The sequence below is a fragment of the Apis dorsata genome, unplaced genomic scaffold, assembly GCF_000469605.1.
Source record: "Apis dorsata unplaced genomic scaffold, Apis dorsata 1.3 scaffold_683, whole genome shotgun sequence".
Taxonomy (NCBI): domain Eukaryota; kingdom Metazoa; phylum Arthropoda; class Insecta; order Hymenoptera; family Apidae; genus Apis; species Apis dorsata.
This window is the reverse complement of record NW_006263864.1, coordinates 2,182,585-2,188,792: the sequence shown is the minus strand read 5'-3', so window position 1 is coordinate 2,188,792 and position 6,208 is coordinate 2,182,585. Positions and strand designations below refer to the sequence as shown.

At 44.1% G+C, this 6,208-nt stretch overlaps 1 long non-coding RNA gene across 1 annotated transcript in view; it reads left to right on the top strand.

Moving 5' to 3' along the window:
• Positions 1-3,671: 3,671 nt before the first annotated feature.
• LOC116186431 overlaps positions 3,672-6,208 on the top strand; it is a 23,643-nt gene continuing 21,106 nt past the window's right edge. The window contains exon 1 of the long non-coding RNA XR_004151420.1: positions 3,672-4,015. This is a non-coding gene — a long non-coding RNA (uncharacterized LOC116186431). The remainder of the gene's footprint in view (positions 4,016-6,208) is intronic.

The window sequence follows — 6,208 nt, the reverse complement described above, 5'->3', positions numbered from 1 at the left end:
CTCTTCGCGCTTTCACATTTTCCACGTGAAGCTCGTGTTTTCCGAACTTTGTTTCTTTGCAACTTCAAATATGCATGTAAATGCATCCTCAAAACTTTGTACACCTCTTCTCTTGATAAATAGCCTATCCAATCTTTTCATCGTACGCGAACGCTTAATTAATTGCTGGATGTATAATTGTTTGAAATATAACGTATATATAAACTTTTGTCCGGATTCTCGATCGAACAAACGTGGAAAACGTAGGAAACTCCCCTTCCTCCTTCAATAATCTTAACCCCGTATAATTAACCGCGGTGAAGTAACTTTCCTTCAACCAGCTTCAACCCTTTGAATTTTCAATTACGCTCTTCGAGGTAACTCGTCGCCGGTCGTTTACGCCATAAGCACGACGCCGCAAACAACCGACTCTCCTTTTATATCGCCAACTCGGTGGAAAACGTGGAGACAGACGTACACGTTTTTACGCCCCCGTTTCGCAGGGCGTTGCGAAACCATCCGCTGTGACTCCTCGCCACTCCACGCCGAAGGGCGAGAAGCTGCTCTGCGGGGCTATTAGATTCGCCAACACGGAGCTTCCCTCCACTATTTCTAAACCAATATCCTAAATCCATCCGATGGTCGATCTTTCACGCGCCTCTTCTCCTCCCATCGGTTTAACTTTTCTTTTGTTTCTTTCTTTTTTTCTCATTTTCCATTCGGTGAAGGAGAGAAAACGAGGATCGGAGTCGTGACGAGCGGTATAATTGAGAGAAACACGGGAGAAACGGCGGCGATTAATCCAATTAGTTGGAGCAGCTTGTTGTCAAAATACACCGCAAATCGTTGCCCGGCCCGGTAAACCCTCGTCCATCCCGTTTATTTTCCAGTTACAGCTCGTATCGGCATTTCTGCTTCAATCAACACTTCCAACGTTTCGATTTTTCGCGCGATTGATCGTGTTTCGTATGAAGTCAAGGGTGTTTCGTCGAAACGAAACTTCAAAAAGGAAGGAAAAACTGGGCGAGGATCGAAGAAATCGGATGGCTAACGCTTAAGGCGAATATTCGCCGCGGCCACGAGTCAATGTATATTCAATTTCGAGCAAGTTTCGGGATAATTCACGGTTCAAGATCGAGGAATCGATCGATCGAAAAGAAGAAGAGGATTATCGAAGGCTTCGCGATCGACGATAACGTTGATTTACATCTTGGGAGGGGGAGAGGGAAGAAGGATATCGATGCCCGGCCATAAATCCATCGGTTCGTTCGTTCGCCCGTCCGACGAATTAATCCGGGGTTGTTTGTTGTTTTACCCAAGTTCGCCGCAACTTGCAATAACTGCGCCAAACTGCGATTAGAGCCGACATCGTGTTAACGTTATTAGTGTATTACTCGCCAACCCATTATCACTTCACCTTCGAACGTGTAATTCGTCCGATAAACGGATTTCGTGGTGGTGGAGATGAATGAAAAAAAAAAAAAAGGAAAAGAAAAAGAAAGAGGGAGGAGAGAAGAAACGGAGGAGGTTTGCGATAAGTAAATGGAGTGAGTGTACCGCGATCAAATTGACTTAGAAGAATTTCCGTTTCTTCGTGAACGGCGGAGGTCTGAGGAGGGGGTGGAGGAGGGGATATTAAAGACGCCTCGCGACAGGCATCGATTTTCTCTCGGCCATCGGTGGAACGCAATAATTCCGTGTACTTTTCTCGATCCTCTGTCTAAAGCCTCGACGACGAATCAATCGCTTTAGAGTTCATTTCCTTCGACGACCCGATCCTCCGCGCTCAATTTCCGAACGCTTGACGCACGGAAAGAGATCAACGCGTTACCGATTCTCTTTCGGCCGTCGATCACATTGGTTAGAGCTGTTCAGAGTTACTTTTATCGCGTGATTTTTTTTCTTTTTTCTTTTTCTTTCTTTCCTTCTTTCCTTCGTTATTTAGTAGAAGTAGTTCGTTGTAATAAAGAGTTTTATCGAGTTTGAATGGACTTTATTTTTTTATGCGAACGTTAATAAATAAGTGAATCGGTGTATGCCTGAGTCGAATCAGCCAGGTTGAACGCGTAATGTTTGGTTTGTTCGAGTTGCAATAGATGATTTTTCCCCGTGTTTAATTAATCAGGGAAGCGAATTCGAATTTATTACTTATGAGTTCAATACACTTATTATTAAAATTGGCTATTAAAATTGCATATCAATTTCCTCGTATTAGTAATATATATATATATTTAATATGTAGAAACTTTAAATTAAAAAGATACGTGCTCGTTCGAAATGATTAAGCTATTAAATTCGAAAAATGATATTATAGATTTTTTTCGATTACACGAATCGTATAAAAAAAATACACACTTTTGGAATATACGTTTCTCTTAGGAATTCTTTTTTCTTTTTTTAAACCATGTTATATGAAAATACAACTTTCACAGTACAAATTAATCCGTGTTTCATCAAGGATCGATCGATCATATCTTGGTTCATACATTATACATTTCAATACGTTTCGTTCATTGATATATTATTCTTCGCTTGCTTCTCTTTAAACACGTACGAAACGTATGAAAGTATTTAATTCGTGGTCTTATTTAAATTACTCGAAACGTTAAAACAACAATTCTCTTGGCGAGATCGTGCCACATTGTCCCCTCGTTTCAATATTAATTAAGTCGTAAACGGGAAAAACCTCGTTTTTCTTCGGCTGTGAGACGCAGCTAGCCGTAAAAATGAGCTACGTTCGTGTGCCGGGAGGGAGGGCGTAACGAGGCGCAACGAGTCGCAACGGTACAAAGTAACGAGAAAGAGGAACGCGGTTGTCTTCGAGGTGCGCGTAAACTTCCGGTCGGGCAGGTGGCCCCGCACCAACGACTCTTTTCGCGGCCATTTTTCGGCGACCAACCTCATTGTTCGCGATTTCCATTGTTCCTTGGCCGCTGTGAAAATGGATTTTCATTATTTTTCACCCTCCCCTCGTAGGGATTTTCTCATAGAGATTTTTGACAACTGGATCGGAGGTTATTAAGCGCCAAACTTCGCTTCCGATTATATCGCTTTTCCATCCTTTTTTTCTTTTTCTTTTTTCTTTTTTTTTTTTTTCATCCATTCGAGGATGACTCGAACTCGACTCGAAAATTTGTCAAATATTCTACGTGGAAAATGAAAGGACACTTTCGTCTCCTCGAAGAGGCAATTACTTTCTAAGAGACATTTCTCGTATAGATGTATCCTCGAATATACGATTCACGAGGGAAAGTAAACTAACGACTCGTTATCGTAAATTTATAGGAATTTAAAAAGCTCGATCTATCTTAAATGATCTTCGTTTACTTAGCGTCGGGAAAAATGCGTTTCCTTGCTGCGCTCTTGTTCCCAGTGTGGAATTATCTGGCAAGTATTTTCGAACGAGCGAAGAATGTTTCATAATAAAACAAGGGCCTCTTTGAAAAATTCCGGTCGAGGAGAGCGAGGCGTCTAGAAGAATTACCAGGGCATTCGTCGCACGAACGAGCCTCATAAAAGTGAAACGTTGAACGTTATTCTCTGCCCGTTGATTATAAGATTGCGCAAATATTTCTCGTTTCTCCTCCATTCTCACCTGTCTCATCGCGCTACGTTTCACCCGATTTTTCCAAAAATTATCTCGAAAAATTTATCACCTTCCCAAATTCTTAATCGCGGATCAAAGTTAAAAGTTAAAAGTTAAAAGTCCAAAAGAGATCCGCGAGAAAGTGAAAATTAGAAGTGGAAAACATTAGGAGGGGCGTTTACGCGTTAACCTGTCTCTCGCCAACGGAGGCAGAGTTGGCCAAGTGTCGCGACGCAAAACGAGAAGGGATTTGAATGTTAAGGATGCTCTTTCTCGAGATTAGCGAAATCTTGGAGCCAAACTGTACGACGATTTTCGGCTCTTAGCAGGCGGCGGTAATCTACGAGTCAAGTCCGCGAGAAGAGAAGGGAGGAGAAAAGGCTGGAAGACTGCGGAAGAGAGAGAAGACTCTTTGCGCTCTCCGGGAAGTCCGACCAAGTTTCAAACTAAGTTAGTAACGTAGATCCTATTAACTAGTAAGGTAATATGGGCCAAGAGTCTTATCGCGGAAATTATCTTCGCCTTATACGATTCTTTTTTAAACTCCTCTCCTCTTAAGCCTTGCCCCCTTCTATATGTTTCCCTTTCTCTCTCGTTCCTTCCTTCATCCCCTTTTCCTCACCCTCCCTTTGACCGTGTTCGAAGAAACGCGAGTTCTTGCTGAAAGCCAATCCGAAGATACGTTCCTCCTTTGTGAGTCGTCTCTCGTTCGCGTTTAAATTGAATAGACGCGATTTATCGCGCGTGCGAATGACACGATGGTAATTGCGAATGGAAACACGATCCTCGTCTATTTTTTTTTTTTTTTTTTTTTTTTTTTTTCCGTTCGACAACGCTCGAGAATAGGAAAGAGAGTTTTAGGAAGGGGAGGAGGAAAATTGAAAACGAATCAAGGAATCGAATCGAAGCATCGATGCCCGTAATTTAATTTCCGCCTGACAATTATAACCAAAATTATTACTCGATTCGTTGAGTCTTAATAACAGCTTTTATACCCTTATTTTCCGGGGAAAAGGGGAGATAATAAACGGAAATTGGATGTAATTTTATTCGACCAGCTTCGAAATCCTTCGATTCTCTCGACAGAAGAATCGAATAAGCAATTTGTCGCGACAACAGTAGATATCCGTCTCGTCGCGGATTTCTCTCCCTCCATCTTTAAACGTGAACGCGAAATTGGAAAATCTAGCCTAATAATAGTGACACGGGGCGATTCTTACGTACGAACGAAAAATTCCAGCTTCTTTCCAGATTGATTAAAAACGGAGGATCGTCTCTGGTCATACTTTATCGATTCCTCGGTCGAAAATTCGATCGAAAACGGGAAGAGGAAAGAACACGGGGGGGGGGGGAAAAAAAAAAAAAAAAAAAAAACAACCGTGTTCAAGGGTAATCCACAGAGCTCTTTGCGGGGAAATCCGGCGAAACTGGGTTTTCCAATCTTGGACCAATTAAAGACTCGATTGCCTCGCGGTTTCAGCAAGCGAATTCCAGCGATCCCGGTTTCAACGTTTTCAGCTTCTAAGAGGCGACGTTAATCGATGGTATACGATAATAGAATATTCTCGGGACGGTGGGGGAGGCCAGATCCGATAAATCAGGATTTCTCGATTAATTCTCTATTCGATACTCGGTTGCTCGCTTCTATTCTGGATGTACGTACGTACATTATTCTCTATTCACTCTAAAGAGAGTGGGAGGAGGAGGCGAAACGAGCGAAAAGCAAGTTTTTTTCCAGGAACCGGCCTCTCGCGGCCGATGATAAATTCCGTCCGTTCTTCGGCTCGGTACTTTTGTGCGCCTGTTCTAGGTGGTGGGGTCAGGACGATTCCGGTTGTCAGGTAGGATTCATGGTGACGCAGGTGGCTGGCGAAAAAAGTGAATTTTCGGCGTGACATCGGTTATTCCGGTCGTGGCTCCGACGACATAAATCGTAAGCCACCGACTGCCGAGCAATCAATACCAAGTGGCTGCACGCGCGTATTCCTACGTGTGTGTGTGCGAGTCCAATGTCTATCCCTTGCTTGCTCCCTCTGCGAATCTCGGTTCGACAATGAGAGACCGAGAGTGCCCGTCATCGTATCTTCGATATGTTCGATAAGGGTGGATCGATGCGCCACCTGCTCGCCGAAAAGTGCATACCGTCTGATTGCGAACAGAACTTGGAATGTGTATACGGCAGTAATTCGCACATCTCCGAAACTCTCGTTCCAACGATTCCTCGTTTCGACGATTCGAAGACGGATAAATCGAAACGTCTAGGTGGATGAGCTCGTTTCGAAGTCATCGTGTTCCCCTTTTCATTAGTCCTCCTCGAATCGTTTTCAGCGAAACTCTCTCTCTCTCTCTCTCTCTCTCTGTTCTTAACGCGAGCCTCCTCTTTCTCCGGCACGCACCGCGGACGTCTCCGTTTCCCGGGTACTCGAGCAGAAACGCTGCCGCGGCACTCGCCACCCTCGCTCGCCACCGCTTTTTCGAGCCCCCTTCACCCTCTCCCTTCCCCGAGACCCTTCTTCACCGACGCAGTTACCACCACTGACATCCCCTCTCTCCGTCACGGGGTTGCTCCGTCACTACTAGTCATTTCAGGGGCGACCACTCGCGCTATCGAGCACGGCTGAAGCGCGTCTGAAACCTCGCCGA